General features: G+C 46.9%; 1 long non-coding RNA gene across 1 annotated transcript in view; it reads right to left on the reverse strand.

Annotated features, from left to right (window-relative positions):
* Positions 1-3,339: 3,339 nt before the first annotated feature.
* Positions 3,340-14,386, reverse strand: part of LOC142829975 (uncharacterized) — a 45,438-nt gene continuing 34,391 nt past the window's right edge. The window contains exons 4-5 of the long non-coding RNA XR_012904956.1: positions 4,084-4,283; positions 3,340-3,886 (exon numbers count right to left, since the gene is read on the reverse strand). This is a non-coding gene — a long non-coding RNA (uncharacterized LOC142829975). The remainder of the gene's footprint in view (positions 3,887-4,083; positions 4,284-14,386) is intronic.

The raw sequence follows: 14,386 nt of genomic DNA on the forward strand, positions 1-14,386 counted from the left end.
GGCCACCATTTTTAAATCCCGGCTGGTTCGAACCCCATGCCGCGCGGCTACACGCGGCACGAACTAGGTAGTTCAAACTAGGCTTCCTAGTTCGAACTACCGTTACTCCTCATTCCGAATTTAATTCGAACTAACGGAGCGCTTAGTTCGAACTAGGTAATTCTCATTCCACGAGGATTAAGCCTAGTTTGAACTAGCTAGTTTGAATTAAGGGGTGTGTAGCCCCTTAATTCGAACTAGTGGGAGGCTAGCCCTCCCCAGCTTTCCCTGGTGGCCACTCTGGCCAACACCAGGGAAACTCTACTGCCCCCCGCCCAGCCCCGGACCCCTTAAAGGGGCACGGGCTGGATATGGTGCCCGTGCCAGGTGCAAGCCTGCCAGCACCCAACCAGCAGACCCTACACCTGGCATGGATCGAGCCACCCACCCGATGCTCCCCAGCCCTCCCCCTCTTCCCAGGACCAGGCTGGCGGCTCCCAGGAGCTTGCCCGGGACCGCAAGAGGCGGGCACCCGCCTGGGCTAGTGCGGACATCGTGGACCTCATCCATGATCTCCGCACTAGGCACAGGAAAGTGGCTGGCTAGGGCAGGAGAGCTGCCAGCCTGGCCACCCAGGAGCAGGTGTGCAAGAGAATCAAGGGGGTCCACTGAGACCCCCGACCCTGAGCCCTGAACTTACAATGGCCGTCCTGGGTTAGACCAAAGGTCCATCTAGCCCAGTAGCCTGTCTGCCGACAGCGGCCAGCCCTAGGGACCCTGGAGGGGATGGACCGAAGACAGTGACCAAGCCATTTGTCTCGTGCCATCCCTCTCCAGCCTTCCACAAACCTTGGGCAGGGACACCACTCCTACCCCCTGGCTAATACCACTCCATGGACCCAACCTCCATGACTTGATCTCACTTCCCTTTAAACTCTGTTCCAGTTCTAGCCTTCACAGCCTCCTGCAGCAAGGAGTTCCAGAGTTTGACTCTTTGCTTTGTGAAGAAGAACTTTCTGTTACTAGTTTGAAGCCTGCTACCCATTCCTTTCCTTTGGTGTCCTCTAGTCCTTCTTTATGGGAACTGAGGAAGAACTTTTCTGTATGCACCCTCTCCACCCAACTCCTGCTTTTAGAGACCTCTATCCTGTCCCCCCTCCGTCTCCTCTTTTCTAAGCTGAAAAGTCCCAGTTGTTGTTCTTGACAAAGCAAATAGTTAACCTGTGGAACTCCTTGCTGCAGGAGGAGTTGGGTAGAGAGGGTGCATACAGAAAAGTTCTAGGGATTACCTAGTTCGAACTAAGCGCTCCGTTAGTTCGAATTAAGTTCGAACTAACGGAGCGCTAGTGTAGCGCCTATGAAAGTTAGTTCGAACTAACATTCGTTAGTTCGAACTAACTTTGTAGTGTAGACATACCCTAAGCTAATTCGAATTAGCGCATCTTGATTTAAAAAGTAGTTTGAATTAGCGTTCTGCTAATTCAAACTAGCGCGTCCACACTGATTGGACGCAGGGGCATATTCAAGGGCAGCTGAAACCAGTTCTGGCAGGGCATCAGGTCAGTAGTTGCTTTGTGTGGCTGCTGTCTGAGGCTATCTGAGGCTTGTGCTTAAAGGGACTCCCCTGGACAGCCGGTTCTCAGTTTTTCCGCTTGCATGCCTACCTCGCCGAGGGACAGCAAAGTGTTTTTCTCTGCGCCCATCTGTGTCGGTGCTTCCCTTCAGGGGCGCCGCCGCAGGTGGCAACATGGAGCCAGAGCTCGCCCTGCACATTCTGGTGCAGTTTATGGACTTGCTGCTGCAAGACTGCCAGCAATGGCTGGAGGCTGCCTGGTTCCACCTGGTGCACGTCAGCCCCCTGCCTCTCCGCCTGGCCACTCTGGGGGCTATGGCGCAACTGCAGCGGCGCCCGGGCGCTGGCATGCCCTGCCGCATCTGGCGTCTGGACACCAGCAACGACTGGTAGGACCGCATCATCCTGGAGCGCTGGGGAGACCAACAGTGGACCCAGAACTTCAGGATGAAGAGGGACACCTTCCTGGAGCTCTGCGAGTGGCTCCCCCCTGCTATGCGCAGAAGGGACACTCGCATGAGGCCCACCATCCCGCTCCAGGAGCATGTGGCCATCGCCCTCTGGAAGCTCTCCACGCCGGACAGCTACCGATCTGTCGGGAACCAGTTTGGTGTGGGGAGATCCACCCTCGGAGCGGTGCTCATGCAGGTACGACACTTGCCGGCCACTGGGCCAAGGGAGAGGGGGGCTGCAAGGAGGGGATGGGCCGCCCCAGGGAAAATGGGGTGACAGGAGGGAGGAGGAAAAAGTGCCCCGCACCGGAGGGGCCAGTCTCTCCCGGCCGTACTTCACGCCGCCCGGGGGGGTTGCTCCTGGGAGTGAGGCGCGGGGCACTGCCACCCAGGCGCTCCACTGATTCGCGCTTTGCTGTGTCTCTCCACAGGTGGTCAAGGCCATCAACTGGGTGCTGCTCCGCAGGGTGGTCCACCTCACTGACCCAGACGCCATCATCCGGGGGTTTGGTGCCCTCGGCTTCCCCAACTGCGGGGAGGCTATCGACAGGACGCACATCCCCATCCGTGCCCCGGAACACCAGGCCTCCCAGTACGTGAACCACAAGGGGTACTTCTCCATCCTCCTGCAGGCCATGTGTGACCACCAGGGACAGTTCACGGACATTAATGTGGGCTGGTCCGGCAAGGCACACGATGCCAGGGTGGACCGGAACTCCTCCGTGTGCCAGATGCTGCATGCTGGGACCTTCTTCCCTGACCACCACATCAGGGTCAGGGTTGTGGACATGCCCGTCTGCCTGGTGGGGGATGTGGCCTATCCCCTACAGCTCTGGCTCATTAAGCCCTACACGGGGCACCTCAACCCCTCCCGCAGGCCTTCAATGCGAGGCCGACCAGGGCCCACATCGTGATTGAGGGGACCTTCAGGCGACTGAAAGCCTGATTTAGGTGCCTCCTCACCCGCCTCGACCTCGCTGAGCACAACATCCCTCCCATGGTGGCAGCATGTTGTGTGCTGCACAATTTGTGTGAGAGAAAGGGGGAGGCTTTCCTGCCAGCCTGGATGGCTGAGGCTGACCGCATGGCTGGCTAGTACACTCAGCCCCGCACTGCTGCCGTCCGGGAAGCCCAGCGGGGGGCCATCCGGATCCAGGAAGCCCTGCGGGAGAGCTTCCCTGTGGAGGAGGGGGACTGAACTCTCCCTGAATGCCCCACTGGGGCCTTCTTCCACCCTCCCCCCTTTCCCCTCCCTAACCTCCCTTCCTAATGTCAAATAAAGACACCTGTTTTGGCAAAAAAAACCTCTCTTTATTTTACATAACTGGGGTGGGGAGGGAGGAGTGAGGATGGGAGAGGGGAGGGGGAAACCTGGGAGGAGGGAGCTGGAAGGGGGTGGAAGGGAAGGAAGGGAAGGGAAAGCTCAGGCTTGGGGGGCCCAGCTGGCTCTCCTGTCTCGCAACACTGCGGATGTGAGGGCCTCGGGGGGGAATGAGTGTGGAGGGTGGGGCAGGAGGGATGGGGGGTGAGGAGGAAGCAGGAGAGGGAGCAGGGGCAGCAGAGGGAGCAGGGGCAGCAGGGGTGGGAGGAGGAGCGAGAGCTGGGGCAGCCGCAGGAGCCGGAGCAGGAGGAGGCAGGAACCGGTCCACCAGGGTCTGGAGGTGGCCTCTGAGGGCACAGCCCTGCTCCTCCAGCACATCCACACTCCGCTGGCACAGCTGAAGGTCCTCCCGGACCCAGTGCTCCTGGTTGTGGAGCAGCTGCTCTATGAACCGGAGGTGCCGCCGCTGGTAGTCCTCCTGGCTCCTGCCACACCTGCTGGCCCGGGCACAGGTGGCTGTTGCAGGCGGGGTGGTGTGCCCTGCAGTCCCAGGTGCTGCGGCTGTGGTGAAACAAGAGCAGCGGTCAGTTCTCCCTGGGGACAAGATGGGTGAAACCCAGCCCCCCTCTGCAAGGCCAAGGCTCCTGCATGACACCCAGCTGCTGCTCCATGGTGGGCAAGGCCCAGACGCACGGTCCCTGGACTCCCTCTCCCCTCCCACCACTCCGTACACATAAGGGGAGCATGATGGTACTCACAGGTGGAGGCCCCCCCGGCCTCGGACGACACAGGAGATGTGATCTGTGCGGTTCTCGGGGGTCCTGGGTCCTGGTCAGGCTCCTGGCAGGCTCCTGGCTCTCGGCGTCCTCCGGCTCCTCCTCATCGGTGTCCAGGACGGGTCCCTCTGCCCCGGGGTTGATGCAGGGACAGCGTGAGCCCCCAGGATGCAGTCCAGGGCCTGAAAGTGGGGGCAGGCCTCCGGGTCGGCTCCTTGCAGGCAGGCCCGGGAGTAGGGCTGCTGCAGGTTCTTTATTTTACAGCAGACCCGCTCCCGGGTCCGCTGGTTGCCTCTGGCGGCCAGGCTGTCAGCCATGCAGCTGTAGACAGCCTCGTTCCTATGGCTAGTGCGGAGATCGTGGACATTGGAGGCTTCCCCTCAAACCTCGATGAGGTCCACGATCTCCGCACTTGACCAAGCGGGCGCCCGCCTCTTGCAGCCCCGGGCAGGCTCCTGGGAGCCGCCAGGCTGTTCCCCGGGAGAGGCGGAGGGCTGGGTGGCATCGGTTGGCTGGCTCATGGTGTGCCAGGTGCAGGGTCTGCTGGCTGGGTGCTGGCAGGCTTGCAACTGGCACAAACTGTGTAGCCAGCCCGTGGCCCTTTAAGGGCTCCAGGGCCGGGAGGGGGGCAGAAGAGTTTCCCTGGTGTTGGCCAGAGTGGCCACCAGGGCAAGCTGGGAAGGATTAGTCTCCCACTAGTTCGAATTAAGTGGCTACACAGCCCTTAAATCGAACTAGCTAATTCGAACTAGGCATTAGTCCTCGTAGAATGAGGTTTACCTAGTTCGAATTAAGCGCTCTGCTAGTTTGAATTAAGTTCGAACTAGCGGAGCGCTAGTGTAGCGCCTATCAAAGTTAATTCGAACTAACGTCTGTTAGTTCGAATTAACTTTGTAGTGTAGACATACCCTGGGAGGGGAAGAGGAAGGGGAAGGGGAGAGACGGAGGGGAGGGAGAGGCAGGAGGAGGAGGAGAAGACAAAGGTAGAGTGAGTGGCAGGAGGGGGAGAAGAGAAAGAAAGAGAGGGAGAGAGAGGCAGAAGGTGAGAGAGGCAGGAGGCGGAGGAGAGCTGAGACAGGGAGGGGGAGGCAGTAGGAGGAGAGAGAGAGAGAGACAGCGCGAGAGTGGAGGCTTAGGAGAGAAGACCAATGTGGAGGAGAGACCTGAAAATCCTGTCTTATGATGGGCTAATTGGCTAGTTTATATATAAAAGCTCAAAGAAGTCAATCTGTCTCATCTTTACCAGTTTAAACTTTGAATTCTTAAAGTGGAATTTCATTTTGACTTATAAGCAAATATTTAACATGACAGGAGTCACAACAGTTCTAAAAGCCAAATTATTTCTCATTTCTGAAAGCTAATCTTTCTAGATTTTCTTATCTAGATACATGTACCAGAGCTCTGTAAATTAAGCTAAAACTTCTAATAAATCTGGTTGATGAAACTTTTAAAAAGTCAGTTTCTAGAACGGATGGATACATTGCATTACGAATCCATTCAATGTTCTCATTTATGAAGAAAGGAATTTACTTAATGCAACATTACATGGCAAGGCAAAGATAGCAATAACAGCTCATTTTCCAGAACTGAATAAATAGAATACTCCAAGTGAGGTCTCATCAGAATCATACAGACAGCAGCATTATCATGGCTGCTTTGGTATATGATGAGCCCCAGGATACAGAATCACTCATTTATTAATTCAACTAGTTAGTCTGTCTTTGTGCAGGAAATTATAGCAGTAGTCTAATAAAGATATGTGAGTAGTCATAATTAGAGAAGTATCCAGCCTCTTAGAGCTGTTTCTCCAAAGCAGTTCAGGCCAGAGGGTCATCAAAATCCATCCATCCCTCCATCCATCCCAACAAATGAAAAGGAACTCCCTGGGGAAGTAGGACCAGCAGCTTACCACATGTAGAACAGCAGCAGCATCTGCGAGTAGCCTTCCCAGTCTCCTGATATTATCACCTGAAATCTGGACCCTGGATTTCTTTATTTACTGTGTTCTTATTGGTTGTTCTTTCCTCCTTTCATTTCATCTGTCAGTGCTACTGCAACTCTTCAGCTACTCAGCCTCACTCACCCTCTCTCTTTCTACTGGACTTCTTATCCTCAACTCTGTCTCCTTCCCTCTCTCTACTGTCTTCCACATCGATTTCCCCCTCCCTTTCTCCTCTATTCTCTCTGCCTTGGACAATCTCTTTCTTTCCCACAGTGCAATGTGAAGTGCCTCTCACCCTTCTCATTAGACTGTAAATTCTTGGGGGCTGGTACTGTTGCCTTCTGTGTTTAAAACTGTACCTCGCACAATGGGGGTTTTGACCTTTACTCTGTTTTTTCAGGGTTACCAATATGCAGTATGAGACTGTGAGATGGTCTGTGTCCATTCTGTGCAAAAAATGTGGCACAAATAATTCAAAATTCAATGCGGCTTTAGGTGGAATGTGCCTTTAAAACTTTTCAAAGATATTATACCATCAACAAGTTTTTCTATTACAGAAAGTATCTGGGGGATCCCTCTCTTACCCCTGCCCTACCTCCCCACAAGCTCTACTTTCCCATAAACTCCCAAAGAAGATTGTTATAACAGTAAGTGAAGCCCAAACAGCTCAGACATGAACTAAGCCTCTCTCATTACTTCATCCCAATTAGGCCCAACAACTTCTCCTATAAAACTTGACCCAGCTGCTCTCTGAGCTTTTTTGGCTCATTGGCAGCTATTCTGCTTCACTACAATATAAATAATAGTGAAATTCAGAGCCATCCCTACTAAGTTTCTATAATAACCGTATTCAAATTTTGCCAAGAAAACAAGCCTCTAAACAACTTAAGGGAATAGGGAAATAGAATATAGATATATTGTGTAAAACAGTGTAGAATACTAAATAAGTAGTATGGAACTTTAACTAGAACAGATCTCAGCTGATTTCAGCAAGCCCCACTGAAGTCAAGGGAATGCACTAGTGCAAATATGTGAATTTAATTATGTTATACAATTACATAAAACAATTGACAACTAACTCCACTATCCTTCAAAAATATGGCAATAAGGAACCAGGCAATCTTACAATAGGCTCAGTTTTTTTTAGAAAGATCTTCTTTAGCATGTTTAACAAACAACAAAAAATAACAACGCAATTACTATCTGTTACTCTGGTTCTGCCTCTCTTCACCAGACTCTTTTAATGCCTTATTACAATGGAAATTAATGTCTAGTTTGTTGTTCTTTGTTAAGCTGGTATTTCTATTAGCATTAGACATGAGAGTTCAAAGAGAGTGATTACTGAAGAGACCAAAAGTACAAAAACTGTTTAATTCACAGAGGAGATGACAGGGGGGAAGGGAAAGGGTATATAATGGTGTTGTTCAAAATAATGACAATATAGAGGATGCAAATAAGGTAGTCCTATTTACAATTTCTCACAATACAACTGAAAGGGAAGGCATTTAAAAATTGATAAGGAAATACTATTTTACACAATGTACAATCATCCTGTGGAAGTCACAAGGTATTGACTGATAGAGCTCTGACTAGAATACAAAAAAAGAGACATTTATAGAAGAGGTAATATTAACATATTAAAAAGATATTATTAAATGACCAAATAGCATTGTTCTTCTGGTCACAAGCCAATTTCTTAACTTTTGGGGGTTTGGAGGAAACTTCACCTATAGCCGTTGATGAATCTAGTACTGCCACTGATGGAGACAAGATACTGAGCTATACATGCCATTAGCAATTCTTATGATTTTGCTGCTTTCCCGTACTTCGCATGTGCCCCAAAAAAGTCAACTGGTGTATTTAAAAAATAATGCATATATATTTGCATATGATTGCCTATGAAGATATAGATAGAAAATTACAAAATTCATTTGGTAACTTTTGTCCATATTTTTAATTCTCTGGAGTCAGACTTTTGTTGTTGTTGATGATGTTGTTGTTGTAACTTCTCTTACTGTAGTATCAGCCACAAATAAACTAGTTCATATACTGGAGCATGTACATGTATGAGTGGACAAACACACACAGCAGTGTGTTTGAACAAACATTTAACCAAATCTTTTAAAATCTCATTAAAAGGTTAACATTTAAAGGTTCACTCCTGCAAATACATAATACTAGATGCAGTACTTATTATATTGAGTAATATCATGTAATTCAGTGTGACCTGTCACAGAATTTTGTATTTGGTAAGCCTTTGGTAAGATGTTTCAAGTTATACACCTGAAAATAAAGCACCCCAAATTACTAGTCTCATTTGAATGTTTAGTTTTTAGTTTTCAAAACCTAAGAAACTAAATGTCTTTCCAAACTGTCTTTTTTATTATTTAATTTTCTACATTATAAAGTACTATACAATTTTAAAATTCAAAGGCATGTCTCCTCCACAGCTCAAAAGAAGAATATGTACTGTGACTTTTTACCTTCCATTTTTAATGGTTAAGTCCTCAAAATATTTCTTCTTAATTTTCTGCAGCAATGGGAGAATATAGCTGAATAGCATTTGAATTAGACAATAGTGAAGGAAAATTTCTACTTAAAAAACAAACAAACATGATGCCCCCAGCATATCCTGAAAAAGTTCAAGTAACTAGAAGGGTCTTAACTTGTATTTTGACCTCTTAATATTGTAAGGAAATACTTTATTCATTAACATTTAATCTTATAACATAGCTTTGCAAGTAAGATCAAAAGCTGCCAACTGTTTAGATCTTTCATTTTAAGTTTCATTCTGTGCTTTACCATTACTTTGAGAAAAAAGATAAATTTATTACATATATTGGTGCCTCTACTAGATGGTGACTTCATTCTATGCTATTCCCCATATAGTCATTTAGGTTACGTCTACGGAACACCGTTATTTCAGAATAATTGACGTTATTCCAGAATAACGTAGTACATGTCTACACTACCAGCCTTTATTTTGAAATAATATTGAGCTGGAAGACTTCTTACTCCAACTCATGAGGAATAAGGGAAGTCAAAGGAAAAGTTTTCTGCCTTTGACTTCCTGTTGTGTAGGCAGCACCAAAAGCCAAATATTTCGACCTAAGCTACGCAATTAATGTAATGTATCTGATGGAGTGTTTCACATTGATAGACAGCTAACTGAAGCTTTAAGTTGTTCTGAAGTTAAACCTTTGAACTTTCTTTACTTTAATTGTGAAGGAGTTAAGAATCAAATTTATTTTTAAAGTAAGTTTCCCTTTTAGTTCAGTAGGCTGAAAGGATATATAACTCATCTCTCATGGAAATATACATTTCTAGATCACATCAGAGAGCTTGAAAAAAATCCAAAAAGGCTTCTATGATTACTGACTTTGCAAAGACTGCATGGAGATAAGAGGAATATAATTGGGTTTTTTTTCTTTAGAAGATGGGGGAATGAAGAATATTGAAACAAAACAACATAAAACATCTATTTTTTAGGGATTGATCTCTCACTTCACATCACAGAATGAAAAAACAACTTTGTCTCCTTTCTTGATTTTTCTTTTCCATTTGAAGTGCTTTGTCTGAGAGCTGTTAAAGATCTTCCATAATTTTTCACATATTTTGTCCAGATTATTTATTTGGGACCAAGATGAAATATAGATATTTTGCACTAAAAAGTAAATGGTTTAGAAATTTTGACCATGGGGATTTAATACTAATCAGACAAATTATTACATGGGGATGTCTATCTAATGAATATAGTAAATGTCTGTACATGTTCTGCTTGAATATTTATCATAGGCAACTTAAAAAGCACTAATTTAATTTAAACTTCAAACATTTAGTATAATGTGTATTTTCTCTCTAATTCAAATAACACTTTAATTGTATCTTGCAGAACAAATCTTTGTCATTAGAGACATGGCTTTTGATTATACCAGCAAAATAATTTAGAATCCATCACTGTTTTTTGTACTGAATGATCCACAATTATCTTCCTAACTCATTTATAAGGTAATTAGATTTTTTTTCCTCCATGTGATATAAAACAAAGAGGCAACTTCAGGGTACCAGTTTAATAGGAAAATCATCACAAAAAGATTGTGATGCAGTTTCAGAACGCTTTTTACTTATTAATTTTCTTGATGGAACATATCATTCTAGGACATAGCTATCAACCACTGATGATAATTCAGGCCCCTAACCTGCAAACATTTACATATGCAAATAATTTTAGATGTATCAGTAGTCCCACTGAACTCATGTGGATCAGTATACATAGGGTCAGGGTTTTGTTTCCTTTACAAAGGAAAGAAAATTGGTAGTGAATATATTTTGAACGCTTTAATGATTTATAATCATAAAATCATGGTCCTTCTTGTGGCTTTCTAGCAATGCTGGTGAACTGGATGCCTGATATGGCTCAGAGGTGCTGGCTGGCTAAGAGGGTTGCTGTTGTGGCAGTCATTGAAGCAAAAGCCCAGGCTTGGAAAGAGTTTGGAGAGACCATAAAGAATGGTTACTGGGTGGCCTCAAAGATGTTCAAGCTAATAATCCGTTCCTTTAGGAGGGGCCAGAGGGACATTTCTTAGGCTGTACTAAGATAGGGTGATGTAATGATGAACTTGACCAAGGAGATCATCAGGAACTGATGGAAGGAGCAGTCTGAGGAACTCCTCAACCCAATGGACCTGAAACCTCCAGTGAGATTGGATCTATTTTGATGCTGAGGTCCATATGTCAGTAAAAAGCCTGTATAGTGGTAAAGCAGACTGGATGCATGAGATTCATCCAGATATGTTGAAAACACTGGACAATGTTGAGGCAGCATAGTTAACACACCTCTTCAGTGTTGTATAAAAGGTGGGTACAGTAACTTTGGACTTACAAAGCAGCATGCTGATCCCAATCTTTAAGAAAAGGAGAGTAGAAAGTTTATTCCAGCTATAGGAGGATTACTCTCCTCAGTCTTCCCAGCAAAGCCTGTAGCAGGATGCTGGAAATGAGGTTATGCCTATGACGTGAATCTCAAATTAAAAAACAATGTGGATTGTGTCCCAGCTATGGAAAAATTGACCAGGTCTTTGCTCTCTTAGAGATACCCGAGAGATTGCAGGATCTTGCTAATCCAACCTGCCTTTCTTTTGTAGACCTGGAAAAGGCACATGCCCACATTCCCCATGATGTCTTGTGGGAAGTGCTGTGGGATTATGAGATGCTGGTGCCACTTTTGCCTGCTATCTGACTAATCTATTCTTGGAGTGAGAGTTGTGTTCATATTCTCAGCATTAAGTTGAGTTAATTCAAAGTGGGCACCTAGCAAAGTATTGGATTCTCAGTCCCTTGAAGTCCTCAGATCAAAGTTGGATGCCTTTCTGAATTTGTTTTCACTTTAATCAAACACAAATTACTGGGCTCCATACAGGAGAAATTCAGTGAAATTCAATGTGTGTTATACAGGTCAGACTAGATAATCTAATGAGCCTGGCTTGCACCCAGATCTATGAAGATATTTTATAACTTTATAATTATTATCATTATATAAATGCATATGTAAACCAATGTGTAGGTAAGCAGAAATATCACTGAGACAGAGAAACAGGGATACCTTTCAATGACAATACATTTTAGCATGGATTAACAACTTCTAACTGATAAAGAACAAATAGATATTTCTTCCTTCCAAATCAAAATTGTAACTTTCACTTTGCACTAGTATAAATGCCTACACAACTTGAGGATCATTGTTAATCGGACTTTTAGTAGGATATCACAGCTAGCGTGTGATTCCCTACTCACATAGGCCATGTCCACCCAGTGTAGTATCTTCCAAACTTCAATTTAGTGGGTCTACTGAAGGCTCACTAATGCAAACTGAGAGGGCACCCTACTGGTGCCGGTACTGCTGCTCCTCATGAGGAGTAAGGGAAGTTGAAGGAAGAATTTTCTCCTGTAGACTTACCACTATGTAAACAGTTATTTAAGATACATCGATTCCAGCTACATAATTAACATAGCTGGAGTTGCGTATCTTAAATCGGCCTTCCACTTTAGTGTAGACCTACCCATAGAGATACTCATGTAACTCTGATCTGAGCTAATGCACAAAAAATTGTAACATAGGTATGTCATAGGCAATATGGGTATGTTTACACTACCCTCCTAGTTCGAACTAGGAGGGTAATGTAGGCATACCGCACTTGCAAATGAAGCCCGGGATTTGAATTTCCCGGGCTTCATTTGCATAAGCGGGGAGGCGCCATTTTTAAATCTCCACTTGTTCGAACCCCGTGTAGCGCGGCTACACGGGGCTCGAACTAGGTAGGTCGTGGAGGTGTACCGGTAGTTCGGAATAGGAATCCTAGTCCGAACTACCTAGTTCGAGCCCCGTGTAGCCGTGCTACATGGGGTTCGAACAAGCGGGGATTTAAAAATGGCAGCTCCCCACTTATGCAAATGAAGCCCGGGAAATTCAAATCCCGGGCTTCATTTGCAAGTGCGGTATGCCTACATTACCCTCCTAGTTCGAACTAGGAGGGTAGTGTAGACATACCCTATGAGTGGTGGTGACAAAGATTAGTAGCATTGAGTATGTGCACACAAAATGTAGGTGGGTTTGTACTCAAAGCAGCTAACCAGCGGCAGCATTCACCACTGAGCATGCTACCATCACTGCACTACAGGTTGGACCTCCCTGGTGTGGCATATTGGGGACCTGACCAATTCTGAAGGAGAGGGTTTGCCAGACTAGGGGAGGTCTGCCAGGCTCCCCTGCCCCTGGGCCACTGGGCTCCCAGCTCCTCGGCCAATCCTGGGGCTGCTAGGGCCCACTGCCCCAAAATTGCCAGACTCAGCTGCTCCAGGCCACCAGGGCTCTGCCACCCCAGGGCCGTCTGGGCTCAACTGCCCCGAAATTGCTGGGGATCCACTGCTTCAGGGTGCTGGAGCTCTGCTGATCTGGGCCACCAGAGCTCTGCTGTTCAGGGCCATCAGGACTTCACTGCCCCCAGAGTCACTGGAGCTCTACTGCTCTGGGCCACCGAATCTCTACTACTCCAGGGAGCCAGGGCTCTGCTGCTCCGGAGCACTGGAGCTCCATTGCCCCGGGGCTGCCAGGGCTCCAATGCTCAAGAGTCACCTGGGCTCCACTGCTCTAGAGGGGAGGGGCCCCATTGCTGCAGGGTTCCAGGGCTCTGCTGTCCTGGGCCACCAGGATTCAGCTGCTCCAGGGCTTCTGGAGCTTCATGGACAGCCCCAGGGCCTCTGGCACTCTGCAGTCCCAAGGCTGTCCAGAGCCAGGACTCACGGGTCCAGGGGCTCTCTGGTCTTACATTAGGACTACGGATATTGCAGGACCAGAGAGTCCCAGACCGGAGAAGTTCAAACTGTACTATTTTGGGGTATGTCTACACTACCACCCTAGTTCGAACTAGGGTGGTTAATGTAGGCAACCGGAGTTGCAAATGAAGCCCGGGATTTGAATTTCCCGGGCTTCATTTGCATGTTGCCGGGCGCCACCATTTTTAAATGTCCGCTAGTTCAGACTCCGTGCCCGCGGCTAAACGCGGCACGAACTAGGTAATTCAGATTAGGCTTCCTATTCTGAACTACCGGTACACTTCGTTCCATAAGCAGTAACGGTAGTTCGGAATAGGAAGCCTAATCCGAACTACCTAGTTAGTGCCGCGTGTAGACGCGGGCACGGAGTCCGAACTAGCGGACATTTAAAAATGGCGGCGCCCGGCAACATGCAAATGAAGCCCGGGAAATTCAAATCCCGGGCTTCATTTGCAACTCCGGTTACCTATATAAACCACGCTAGTTCGAACTAGGGTGGTAGTGTAGACATACCCTTTGGCATTCTAGCAAGACAAGAGTTAGCATGAGAATCTCTACACAAGCTGAGCATCATACCCCTAGCTTACACAGCCAAAGAAAACTTTTCAAGCAAGGTCTATAATAAGTCAAGACAGATAACTCTCCAGATACATGCCATGCTGTTTTGTTTAATCTACTATTAAAACAGGATTATCTACTAGTCCCAAATGTAGCTGATGAGAAACTACCTTTGTGATGTCAAAAGATTCTATTCAGGTCAATTAAATTTGCAATGGATCAAAATTGTGCTCATTGTTACAGTGTGGTTCTGTGTAAAGAAACTGGGGTTTGCTATTATTTGTATTGTGGTTGCATCTATTGTGTCAGGCACTGTCTGAATATATAACAAAGAACCAATCCCTGCCCCAAAGAGTTTTCAATCTCAGTAAAAGAATATAGACAAAAGGTGAATACAAAACACAGATGGAGAGTACAAGGAAATAATGATACATGCTGGACAGCATGATAAGC

The sequence above is a fragment of the Pelodiscus sinensis genome, chromosome 1 (assembly GCF_049634645.1).
Source record: "Pelodiscus sinensis isolate JC-2024 chromosome 1, ASM4963464v1, whole genome shotgun sequence".
NCBI classification, from domain to species: domain Eukaryota; kingdom Metazoa; phylum Chordata; order Testudines; family Trionychidae; genus Pelodiscus; species Pelodiscus sinensis.